The sequence below is a fragment of the Vidua chalybeata genome, chromosome 3 (genome assembly GCF_026979565.1).
Source record: "Vidua chalybeata isolate OUT-0048 chromosome 3, bVidCha1 merged haplotype, whole genome shotgun sequence".
Classification (NCBI taxonomy): Eukaryota; Metazoa; Chordata; class Aves; order Passeriformes; family Viduidae; genus Vidua; species Vidua chalybeata.
Window position 1 is genome coordinate 101,566,658 of NC_071532.1, and position 14,071 is coordinate 101,580,728.

Sequence of the window (14,071 nt, forward strand, 5' to 3'; positions counted from 1 at the left end):
TTCCTGCCAAAGGCCTTTCAGGGGGTTAGGAAAACATTCCAAAAAGGCAGGTCTCAATACAGTGTGACCTCTTTAGACCACATTTTCTGTGTAGGCAGAAATGTTTTGCAACTAGGACTAGATTATTCTTCTGAAAGGTAGAAAGGACTAGACTTGCACCTATTGCAGTCCACCAATTTGTACACCTGAGCCTGAAGAAGCCTGAAAACAAGTTTAAGTCCTAAGTAATGTAAGATTCCTATGCGTTTGCAGCTTACTTTTTAAAGTACCACACAGCTTCTAATTGAAAGCTCCAGTTTGAGAAATCAGGAAGGTAATGATACTTTCCTTTTGACTAAGTAACACCCATGTCAAAAAAAAAAAAAAAAAAATCACTGCAATGTTTCTTCCCTTATTTTTCCTTATTATTTTCAGTGTGCCTTCTACAAGGCATAAGAAGTTCCACAAAATTTTGTCTCATATTTCCCTGGCTGCACTCATAAAATAAGAAAATAATGGGGTATCTCCCAGACTAGTTCTTCTACCTAATGCTATACTTAAGGTGAAACTATTCTAAGTCAGAGCATTGTCTTTAGGAAAAAAAATGCCAATATGACATCTAGGTAAGAAAATGTCCTTTGATTAAAGCACACAAATGAAACCAATTCATAACTCCTAAAGCTGATCTTTTACTCTATTTCATTTCTTCTTCTTATTTAATATTAGTCACTTATCAAATCTAGCACAAAAATTTTGATGAAGACAAAGAAAGCAGATCCAAATCTAGATTTCATTAGTTTAAAATTACCTTTTCTGTTGTATAAATGTCTCATCTATCTATGATATTTACTTTATTCTAGAATGTTATATATATATATATATATATATATATATATATATTCACATAACTATTTATATCATTCAGATTCCTGATATTGATTTCACAGAATTTAATAGAATTTCACAGAATTAGCCTTGAAAGGCACCACCAGTGGAGTCATCTGGTCCAACCTCCCTTTTCAAGCAGGGTCATCCCAGAGCACATGGCACAGGATTTGAGTCCAGAGAGTTCTTGAATATCTCTAGATAGGAAAACTCCACAGCCTCTCTGGGCAATCATTTCCAGTTCGTGGTCACCTGCAAAGTAAAGAATTTCTTCCTTGTGTTCAGGTGGAACTTCCTGTGCACCAATTTCTGCCCATTGGCCCTTGCCCTGTTGCTGGGAAACACTAAGCAGAGCCTGGTCCATCCTCCTGACACCCTCCCTTTAGATAATTACACAGATCAATGAGGTTGCCTCTCAGTCTTCTCTTCTCCAGGCTAAACATGGCCTGTTCTCTCAGCCTTGACTCACAAATGAAGCGCTCCAGTCCCCTAAACACCTTTGTTGCCCTCCAGTGGACTCCAGGAATTCCATGTCCCTCTTGTACTGAGGAGCCTAGAACTGGACACAGCATTCCCGACGTGGCCACATCACCAAGCACGATCATCTCCCACGACCTGCTGGCCACGCTCTTCCTAGGTTTAAGAAGTTTTAATCTAAGAATGCTCTTCCAAATTTTTGAAAAGTGTTTATGCAGGATTTTGAGATATGTTTTTGCCTTTGCTTTATGAATGAAACCACTCAAATCATGGTTTTTCTGACAGGAAAGAAAGTGTTTGTACAAGTTTGGAGCAAGGCAGTAAGTGAGGGAAACTAATGCATCACTGACAACATTCCAGTCCATTTAAAGACAAAATTCTTGTTTTCTTCATTTTGGTTACTGTTTCTAAGCAGTCTCGAAAAATAATTCATTTCTATTGGAATTATATTATTTTTCAATATTAACCAATACCAGAGACTCAGGAAATAATGCTCCACAAGGGGAAAAGACCATGGCAAACTAGACGATTGATACTATAATCAAACCTTGGTTGTGAAAACCTGAACATTTTAACCAACCTTTTTCTCTAAACTATCAACCTATCAAACCCATCAACCCTCATTGGTATTTCAGAAGCATATACAGCATACTTCAGTCATGGTGAGACTTCGGTACATTTTTATGTTTTTAATCTGGGCTTGATCTCTTACTTTTATTAAAAACAGTAAGTCACAGGTTAAATAAAATTCTGCTGAGCCAACACTTTGGTGTGAAAGATGCCTTTCTGAGCAGATTTCAAAAATAATTCAACTATTAAGTAGAGAGATTAAAAATATTTTAAAATGTTTTCAGATATATTGACTTGAAAGTAACTCTATTTTTAACTCTATTTTTAATTTCACCACTGTCAAATTTTGAATGCAACATAATATTTTTTCTCTTATGATAAGGCCATTACTCTTTGTATATCTTCATCTGGGAAAGTTTTTTTGTATTCATGGACTGCTATTATGATACTGGTGTGAATTAGATCGGACACTATAAAAAATTTGAAATATATAACAGCATATGTAAAATGATTCAGTATTTTCAAATTTATCATACACAATCTTATAATTTTCTGCTGAGTGTTAAAATTGAATTAATATTTATTAACCATATTTGAGCTGAATGTAATTTACACAAAAGTATTTACTAAAAACATAAGAGGTCTTACATAGAAAAGTCTGTCTTTTTCCACATAGGCAAACTGCATTCTGGTACATCAACCTGCAATTGTTGCAATTGCACCAATTCCATTCAATATAATAAGCTAAATGTTTTGGAAATTGTCATCAGATTTTTTTATATTCATCTAGTTCTGCACTTGAACATATGTAAGTGAAGGTATTTGTGATACAAACATCACCGCCTATAAGAAGCAGGTTATCATGACACATAGTAGCTGCAAATCAAACAGGAAGGGAAGGACTGTTCAGAAACTATAAACTGGCAAGAAACTCAAGGATGTCATCTAGAAGTCTTGTTTCACTCTCTTTCTGGTAGTTTCTAATCAGGTAGGTTTGTTTGATTTCATGGCATCCAACCTAGAAACAATAGAGTACAAGAATCAAGGGAACATCAGCCAACAAAGGACTGACTTCAGAAGGATGTGGAATGAGTATGAGCAGAGTTTGTGAAGTAGAATAGAAAGGAACTGTGGAAGACAGCAGAGGGCTCAGTATCCTTTATCTTGCAATCCAGTGCAAAAAGTGGAAGATCTGAGAGGTCCTGGGTATGATAAGCCCCACAGGTTGAAGGTAATGCGAGTTACTGCCTCATTATCACTAAGATGAACACATATTGTTAGATTTAGGAACAGCTGGTGATTCATTATGTTGTTCTTTATGTCTTACTCCATACTTTATTTATCATTTTGAGCCTTACTTTCTTAAGATGACTGAAAAACCCAACCAAACAAAATAAGTCAAAGCAACAATACCACAATTTTAGAGGTTATTTGACTTTGAAAACACAAGAGCAAAAACCTCAAGCTTTTTGTTGCCCTTAGCTCAATCTTCACTGGAGAAATTAGACTCTCTTGCATATAAACCTTGTCTTGCATATAAAAAAGATAAATTCTGGCAACACTACTGTGGTGTATCACCTTATCAGTATATGGGTGGAAATTCAATTGCTTTGAAGAATTAAATGGACCATTAAACTAACCATCATGGAGACATGGATGGATTGACACTCTGCAATGGTATTTGAATTAGCATCTTTGCTGTCTCTGGCAAATGTTTCCAATTTTTTTTTTCTGACCTAGCCTTAGGCTGATAAGAAAAGATAACATGAACCTAAGAGCCGCGGCAAATTAGTTTATCATCGCTACTAACACTACTTTCAAACACTCCAGGAAGCCTTCCAGCAAGGATTAACAGTTTAATAAAGTTGCATCTAACATTTCTTGTGTTCATTTATCTAGAATGTTTACTGGCAATGTTGAGTGTATTTTATTAAAGGTATCTGCACAATTACCTTGAAGGAATAAAGCTTAAGCCTATTAAATTACTAAACATCCAAGATCCATGGTGAATTTAAGAGGCTTGTTTCTGTTTGGAGGAATAGGAGTATGGATTACCAGATGCATAGATTACAAACTCACTATTGCTCATTCATGCAAATTCCGGTTTGAATCATGCCTAACTTCAAAACCTATCACAAACTCCCTTTATCTGAAAATGTGAACAAGTAGCCTGTGAGAATAGTATCCAGAGGGCTTCCCGTCACAGCTGAACTGATAATATTGTAGTGAGAGTTTCATTATTCCATATCTTCATGGAACAGTGATATTATAAAACAAATTGCATCAATTACATTTGGACCAGCTTTGTGCTGTTGTTTCCTCTTTTTATTAATTCATATTTTCCGTGATCCTCATGCAGCATTATAGGTATAGTTCTCTGAACACACACATTCACGCAGCATCTGCATTTTACAGAAAAGGGCAGTGCTATCAAATAACAATTTCAAGGCATTTCAAGGAAATGCCAAAGACATGAAACTCTTGTTTAAGCTTTGTGCTTATTTTATATGATGCAGCTGACCTCATGGTTTATAGCATTATAAGGAAAATTTTCTTTTGCATAAAACATTTTCTTGTTCATGCTAAAAAACTTGCTAAAAGACTTACTTTATCAAATGTAGACATTCTGGGCTTGCTCCTACAAGAGCAGGAATTCCTTACAACTGCTGATTTCAGTTCTCAGAATTAAGTCCTATTTCAGGAAAAGCAATATATAATTTATACTTTGCCAACTTAAATCACAACTTCTCTTTTTCCATTCATCCTCTATCATTAACTGTCATGAAAAGTCCAAAGAAAATGTTTTATCCTTCCCTTAGAGGAAACAAGAAACAACTCAAGGAGTATTAATAACCAAGTAGATATAATTTAAAGCAGTATTAGGAGAGGAACAGCGCAGCCAATAATAACATCATATAAAGCTGGTATCACTGTATTATTTATGATCAGAGTGTGAAATATGGTTTGTTTCTTAATCAGTAACTACTATGGAAATTCAATGAAAAGACACTATTGCCTATAGAGAGTATCGTATCCTCCAGATCCTCTCCAGTGCTCATGTGCTGGATGCAGAAAGGATGGTTTTCCACTCATCCTGTTTTCCTCAGGGAAGTGTGATGGCCCCCAGGCAGCCTCTTGCTATTCCCTGCCTCCACTCCTCCTCATGATCTGGCCATGGTGCACTGACACTTCTCTCTAGCTTAATAGGCCAGTGAGCAATGGTGCTCGTGCCCCCTTTGTTTGATGGAGCCACTCTTTCTCTCTAGCAATCCTCACTTCCCAAAGGGGATACATTTTAAGTTGACAGGGCTCAGATCAGATGGACAAACAATGTATTCTGTAGTCTGGTAATTCAGTTTGGACAGCTCTAAAATTAACATATTGTTTAACTATTTGATTGTCTTTGAGGTACTTGCCTTCACCACTGTGTGAATAGAGTATCTTCGTTCTTATGTTAAAAAAAGACAATTTTGAATACATGTTATTACTATTTACAGATGGCAAACTTTCTATCTTACCTTCCTGGATACTAGATGTTATAAGAAAAAACTACTGGGTTTTTTCTCTGCAGTTATTTCTGTTGCCTTCAACATCTGCAAATATTAAGACAGAATAAGTTTAGGATTTTCAGTGTGGATGGGACAATGCCTTTCAAACACACTTTCCCTGAAGTTCTAAATAGTACACACCAGATTCCCAAAGCTGGTAGATAAAAATACCTAACTTCTGGAGTTTTTGGTTCTAGATACCTTTCTAGTTATGAACAGTACAGTCTCCATGGACTATTGCCTTTGAGTGCTTCAAACACTCATATCCATGAACATATCTTCAATTTATTAGTCAGGTCATATTGGTAAATAGAAACCTCCTTCCTAAGAAATATTCAAAGGACATTTGACAGGATTGCATTTCCATTTTCACTTGGAAATGCTGGCATCTGAAAGTCTGGTCCATTCTGAATAATCTTTGGGAACTTCCTTTCCTTTCATGCAGGTAAATCAGGGATAATTTAAAAGTAAAGTACCTTTATAAAATGCAAGTCAGATGCTTTCATCTTCATGACCTCATAATTAACTTTCCATTGTGAGATCTTCTTGGGTTATGGCTACTGATTAAAAGGTGAAAGGTTGAGGAGAAAGTGAATGGCAGGGAATTACATGCTCCCTTTCCTTTTAAAGGCACTTCCTTTACAGCAGTTATAATAAATACCAACCTTTATTCATGTTACAGGTCTGAATTGGTGCCATATGATGATGAATTCCTATACAAAGACACGGCAGGACCTGATTAAGAGTTTAAAAAAGTATGAACACAGATGGAAAGAGAAAACTTGAAATTGGAAGATGGCAGGGACAGCTGACAGTATTATGTTTTCTACGAAGAAGGGTAAAAAAATGTTTGGGAAAAAAAAAAAAAAAGAGAGAGAGAAAACTGTTCTTTTAGCCCCCTGATGCCCACATTTCAATTTGGAAAAAAATAAGAAAGCTTGTTTTTATCCATTTCTGTGTAATGTAACAGAGATGGATGAATCACATGCAGGAAGCTTTTTTTGACTTCCAGCACATCAAAATAGATTTTATTCTTTCACTATTCAAAATGGATATAAACTGCAAGGTCTATATATGTGCATGGACCTCTTCTAAATCCTATCTTCTGTAGAAACTCCTATGAACCTCTAGGAGAGATTTCTGAGGGTTTAAATCTGACAGTTTGAATCTAAGGGTCTGAATTCAGTGTTTTCTGACACTCATGTGAAGCTGCTAACAGACACAGCCTTTACCAGGGATTGCTGTAGAAGTTCTCTTAGCCCAAAGGTAATCCAAATTTCACCAAACCTCTGAGATTAATTCTTGTAATGCAACATCTTTTTTTTTTTTTTGGGGGGGGGGGTGTTTTGGTTGTTTGTTTTGGGTTTTTGATTTTGGTTTTGTTTTTTGTTTGGTCATTGTTGTTGTTATAGCTTCTTTCCCCCTCCTCAAGGATACTGTTATAATGATGATAGAAGCAGAAGATCAAAATTTCTGTCATGTTCTCAAGATTTGTTCCTAAGTGGATGGTAAGGAGATGGGCCAAATGGTTTTCCCAAGACTAAAACAAAAGTTTTAACTTTAAAAAAGGAGTTAAACAAATGAGTGAATTATCAATTGGGCATCTTCTACCTTTGTGAAATTAGGTCCAGAGTCATGATAATCTCTATAGAATAACTCAGGAATTTCTTAGATTATGTACAACCATGTGGTTTTAGTCAGAGCAGTCTACTGAGTTATTTCAGACATGCCATGTAATTTTGTTTGAAAATAAGTAAGTATTTGGGCATCTTAACTGTTTGATGACTCAAAAAAAGTGGAGCAGAAGCCATTTTTTAATCATGCTGGTTAACTTAATTTATCTTTCAGTTAATATCTGGTATTTATTTTGCATGGTTAGGAAAAATCCTCATGCATATAAATTGTATCCAAAATTATATAATGCAGCGTTCTGGTGTTCGTCCCAGGCCCGGGGCAGCCACCGTGCCCGGTGGGGCACTGCAGCTCCTCCGGTTCCAGTCCCACCGCTGCTCCCGGGCTCTGCAGCTCCGGGAACGTGGGTTGGCCACTTCTACCACTGCTCGCAAGGGACCCTGACAAAGGGGGTGAAGGAAGGCCCAAATTCCCCGCAGCAGGAGCTGAGAGCATTTTACTGGTGTGCTCCCCCTTCCTGTGTTGGACAATATGGCCGCCCAGCCTCGGTTGCACGGGGGTTTTATAGGGGGTGGAGCAGGGGGCTGTCACGTGGTCTGGGGAAGCCAATAGGGGCACGGCAGGGGCCCGGGGCACTCCCAGGGCTGCAGGGGTGTGGTGTGCAAGGCAGGAGCCAATGGGGAGGCGGCAGGGGCGGCACCAGGGGCCCAGGGCGGCCCCGGCCGCAGGGGAGAGGTAAGGGCAGGAAAGGAGCCACGGGAAGGGACGGGGGGGATGGGAGCTGGCCCGCATGGTAAGGCAACCCGGGAACCAGGTACTGCAGGGGGGAAAACCCGGGGGATACATGGGGGTACACAGAATTTGCTAAGACACACTAGAACCCCGACCTAAACCCAAAGTCTGGGATGTAACAATATTAGTCTTGATTTTACTGAAATATATTGTGTATGAAAGTTTACCAAGGCCTTTAGATAAATGATTGAATTGCCTGCACTGCCTGGTGCATCAAAATTCTTCAGAGACAGCATTTTGGAAAAAATATTTCATTTCAAAGGTTTCCTAGTTGTGTTTGTTAGGTTTTGTTTATTTCCTTTGTAATTTCCTTCCCTCAACATCTTATATTGTAGTACTACAATAAATAGACATGAATAAAAGAACAACCATAAAGATGATTAGTTATTGATTCAGAGACTGAATATGCAGCTGATGACAATATTAAAAGGTCTGCAATACTGATAGGCAATAGTAGGATTTGCTAGCAGGGATACAAGACTGGTGACACAACTGCAGCATGTGGACAAAACAAATCCCCTTTAACAGCAGTTCAGGGAACATGGGAGTTACTATGGAGGGGGTTTAGTATTATTCCTTGTGATAGCCTTCATTTACATGTTATCCTTTCTATAATGTTTATAACTCAAAAGATGTGCAACAGAGAGTACCTGTGAATGGATTTAAGAATCCATTGTTAAAATTAAATTATTCTATATAAATTTTGTCTTAGAGTTCTAGGCCCTGGTTTTGAGGGAGTCTGATGGCTTTTCTGTAATTTATCTAGTCTTAATTCCAACACATTTTAATTTATTTGGAAGTAGTTCAATGAATTCACCACCAGTGACCAGTAAATTAGGTTAGAGAACTACGTACTTTCTGTTAACAGGACTGGTTTCAACCTTCTTTGCAGTGTTGATACTCTAAATCAACCCAGTGAATAAAATTAATCTGATTATGTTTTAGCATAGAGTGATTGTTCTGCACCTATAACTTGTTCTTGCTGTAGATGCGGTTCTTAAATTCTGATTTCTTTCTTAGCTCTGTACACAGTCTATGGCTTCTGTCAGGCTGAAGGGCCAGCACTGAGTTTCAATTGCCAGGGACAACATCCTCTCCTCCTCTTTTTTTTTTGATTGATACAGAAGACACCATGTGAAACAATGGTTGTATCTCAGGGGGAAACAGGGCATCTGAATTCTGTTGCTTCTCTTGGCAATTTTTGTGAGCCTAAGAAGAGAAAAGTTTAAAATAGTGTCCCTTTGTATTTCATCAACAATTTCACATAAGAGACAACTAAATAAAAAAAACCAAAACAAAACATAACTATATTATAGGTTTGTCAGTGCTGCTTGGGAAAGTTAGAGTTAGGTTATATATTTTCTGACAGAGGGCAATGAATAGGAATCAAAGCTAGAAAAAAAATCATGCTTGCATATATTGTAGTGTGTGTGAAAGATCTGTTAGATTTCACAGGAACTGACTGTTGCATTATTTTGTAGAAGTTTATTTTAGATTTCCATAGACCATCTGAATTTAACTTACACACACATATACACACCATACTGTCTGTTGCCTTAGATATGCTCTCATGAAATTGAGCACCTAAAATTCTCATTTAAAATTTCTCTTTTGTTATATTTAGAAGATTAAAAAGTTCACATAGCCTATTAAAAAAAAATCCCCACTGGAGACCTTAGAGAGGAGTTACAATTTTTTGAAGGTTGCAATGTCTAAATAGACTAGTCCAGGAATGAACATTTTTTGGCATCTACCTAATTAAGTTAAAAGTTAATAAATTCCCTTGGTTGCTCCTTTCTTTGGGAAGCATGCAAAAAATGCATTGAAGTAAGGAAGTTCAAGGTTTCAGTATCTGCCGCCCTTGGTCTTTCTCAGGAATTCTTTAGCTGATTACATGCTTCTCCTTTCAACAACATAAGCTTTGTATCTCATGTTTTGTAAAGGATCATTTCCCCAACCACCTCTCTAAGGCCACTCTTGGTCAGCCAGAAGAGTTAGCATCTGGATGTGAGTATTTCTACCACATACATTTAAAATGCCCAAGGGAATGAATTTTCCTTTGATTATTTTAACTAAAGTAGTCTTTATAAACATTCTTATGATCTTACAAATGTTTTTCTTATGTACAAGAGTTGAAATTCTTTCAGATTTCAGTGTTTCCTTTGAAATTTTTGCTTTATTTTCTGAACCAATACATTTTTTCCTTTTTATTAGTAATGACAGTCAATGAATAGCAAAAAATCCATGTAAGTGAACAATAGTTACCTGTAAGATGGGTTCATTCTGGCATGTTTGGAATGCTATACTTCATAATAAGATACAAGATCTGGATTTATCCTTGTGTCAGTTCCACACTGGCGCAAATCCATTAATTTTGATTAAATTATGTCTTATGCCTAATTTATGTCAGTGTAATTGAGGAGGATTAGGGCTTAATTATAATTATACATAATTATCCATGATTATAATAAATGCCAACATTAAGTCAAAATAGTAAGGCTAAACTGTTGGAGATCCAAACTGAGATGATGTGTCGCAGTACTTAAGAGACGTCAAGCACCTGCAATATGTAACTGAGGGTAGAATGAAACCCCTAAATGCTGCACTTTGGAATTAAAAGTCCAAAAGTGGTGTAAATTTTTTACTATGCAAAAAACAACTATTTCTTCATTAATAATTTGTGCACTCAGAAGGTACAAAGGGTCAGATTAGGTTTATGAGGTCTTGGAGCGAGTGGGAACATTTATTAAATGTGAAGATCCTAAATTGAAACTTCTGAACACTTTCCTACAGTTTTTCACTATCCTTCCTTTTTATCTCATTTGAAAATTATCCCAAAGATTTTTCTCATTTCATCTGCCTAAGGATCTTCATCTTGACTTGATACCAAACTTACAAATACTTAACTTTTTCTTTTATATTTTATACTCATAATAGTGTATATAAATAATAGACCTATAAAGTATATATAAATAATAGGCCTATTCAAATTATTTTATTACTCTTGAGTTTAAAAGACACAACAGCTCATTTCTTTTAATCATTATTTTAAAGTATTCTAAGAAGAATAATTAAAACCAAGCCTGGCTTAAAGAATGAAGATTTTTCAGAGATTCATTCAAAAGTTGTTTTGTATTATAGTAAGAATTGAAGGATAAAGAGAAGGCTAAAATATATAGACTGAGGTTGCAAGACAACTCAATGGAATGACTGAAGTCCAACGGCTTTTCTAATTTTCATAAAAGTTCTCAGCTTTCTTCTTTTACCATTGAGATAGAATATGACACACAAAGTGCCCATAGATATTTTCCTAGAAAATCTATCTTTTGAATTTAAGAATTTATATTATTCTTATAAGTGTTAAGATCACATTTTTAGAACATTGAAAGTTTTATTTTCAATATGGAACAGCCACTAAGATTTTCTTTTTCTATATTGTTTGGTGTCCTTGCATCAATTCCTTCATCTTTAGAGCTGAATTTGCTTAATATGCCTCATAATCACTGCTGATCTGAATGTTCTTGTTTTCTCTTCCACCTCTGCTTCACCATATTTTAAGTGTTTTCATATGTTCTCCTCCCTAATATTCTGCACTGATATATATATTTTAAGAAAGGCAAAATATAGACATTTTCCCCAATCTTCTTCTGAATTAAGGCACTTTCCTCCCTCCCTTCTCTCACTGTAGTGTCCACAGAGCTAATATTTACTGAAGATATTAACCCCTAGACTGATCCTTTGTGGTAGGAGATATCAGGAGAGTCCCACTACTAGGGACCCACTAGGATGTTTGAGTAAAATATGTCTTTTACACATCACCTTCCTCTTCTTAATACAAGAAATTGCAGTGCAGCGTGGTTATAGTTTGTGCTACCTGTGTAAATTAGCCATAGCTGGGGTATATCTAGTGAGTGTGGTCCTTCTGGGGACTTTCATTCCTTGTCAGCCTCTTCAAAGTCCTTGTAACTTTGGACCAATCCTTCCCCTGAGACACCACTCCCTAAGGAGTCGGAATCCATCTGCTGCGTTATCTTAAGGCGGATTTTGGGACAGTCCTTTGTGTATGCTCTAGAACAGAGGTACTGATTCCTTGTATGTGTTTTTCTAGGGCAAATGGTGCTGTCTGAGACCTAGAGACTTAACTGGTTTCATGAATTTAGACAGGTGGACATGGAATGAACTGTCTGGGCAAAAGCCACAAAAATATCTTGTGATGGAAGTAAGCACTCAACCTTGATCTTTCAACTGGTAAAGCCCTCATCTTTGGGTTACCCATCCTGATTCAATTTTTTTTCTTTCATTCTTATCTTGGGATATAGAATATAACTTTAAAAACTAACTTTTGCACTTTTTTCAACAAATTTTCTTTTACTCTTGATCCAAGAAGAAAAGAGAAACCTCTTAAAAGCTTGTGGATGCATAGTGAGTTTTGGTTCACTTATATATAACTATTCTGCTTTTTTTTTAACTGACTTTTACAATAATTTTAACTGGAATAATGAATTTTACATTTAAAAGTATTGAAATACAATATTCTATGCATTTAACATTTAAAAGACATTTGGAACAGGATCTCCATATAAAGTTCTAGTTTAAAAGAAAATGATTTTTCAACAGCAGTATGTTCCTTTGGAAAATTCCAGATCAGTCCATCTTAAATCTGTTCTTAATTAATATGTGACATTGGCATTCCTTCCATGGCCTTGGAAGCTCTATCTCCATGAAATATTTTATCTATGAAGGCCTGGTACCTCTTTTCATGTAAACCCATTTGCATTTGAATGCTCTTTGGAGGCAAAAATGCTGCTGAGTTGCTGAATTTTTATTTGTTTGTTTGTTTTTAATCTCATTTACTGTTACAGAACTGTATGAACAACAACAATTTCAATTTGTTACCCTGGCCATTTCATTAAAAAAAAAAAGAAAAAATTAGCTAATTTCTAACAGTAATGAAAAGGTGAACCTTCTAGTAAATTGGATGGATAACAAGGGAAGCCGATTAGCAAAAAGAGGAGCTCAGTCACTGACCTTACAATGCTTCTTTATCTTTTACATTCATGTCTCAGGCTCAGTCCAACTCTGCAACATAAAGCCAAAGCTATGGTACAAGTATTGTATTCCCTGAGGAACAGCGTATTATTTGTATATGCTTGGTTGCTTTTTTGCTGTGAGCTTCTGAATCATATAAGAACCAGTTTATTCATACATTTACCCTTTATTTAACATGCTTATTGAATAGGCAGGAATCTTCTTAAAGGATAGAAGTATTAAGATGTAGCTGACACAGAAAACAGATGAAAATCTTAGCATTACCATTTTCTAAAGAAATGGTCAAAGATATTTAATGACGACAGAAAAGAAGTGGAAGATGCACATTTTAATACCTTTGAGAGTTGATGCAGCATCCTACCAAAAATATGAAATAAAACATTTTTAAATAATCTGGTTTATACCACTATGACACAAGAAGAAGACAATATTGTTTAAGTGGGATGCTCAGCTTTTTACAATAAAGTTATATCCTGATGGATTATTTGTCACTTTTTATTTGCCCTAATTTATTTTATTGTCTTGAGATATGTAGGTAAAGCAATCTGGATTTTGAATCTATTACTCTGGGAAAAGCATTTCACCCATCAGTTATGCCTTCTTTCCCCAGGAAAAAAAAAAATTGCTTTGGTAGACAGAATAAAGGACCTGTTGCCACGTGCTCCCTGCACTATTCAGCTACAACCTGCACTTGTTTCCCCCTTCTCAAAAGGTATTATAGAAAAATGTATGTATGATCTGATCCTCTCATGAGCCCTGGTTATTGTGTCATTTACATTTTACTAACTGGTAGTTAGCTCAGTGGGAAACTCATAAGCCATTACAGTCAGAAGCTGAATGTTGTTTCATGCAGGTTCAACAGTTGTTGGAATCCTGCAGTTATTATTATTCTTTACTAAGAAGAAAACCAAAATAAAAAAGAGCAGGAAAGCAGTAATATAAGCAAATATTTTTTGGAAAATCTAAGGTCAGCTTCTGTTTTGTAGTCTGCCCTCATCTTAGATTGTCATTTCTTGCTTTTTGTTCTGTTGGTTTATCTTGTGTTAAAAGCCAACGTGTTTTTTTTTTTTTAATAATCCTAAAAAAAGCCCCAACCTTTCAGATTTCTTCATTAACGTGATTTTTTCTTTCCCTCAGCT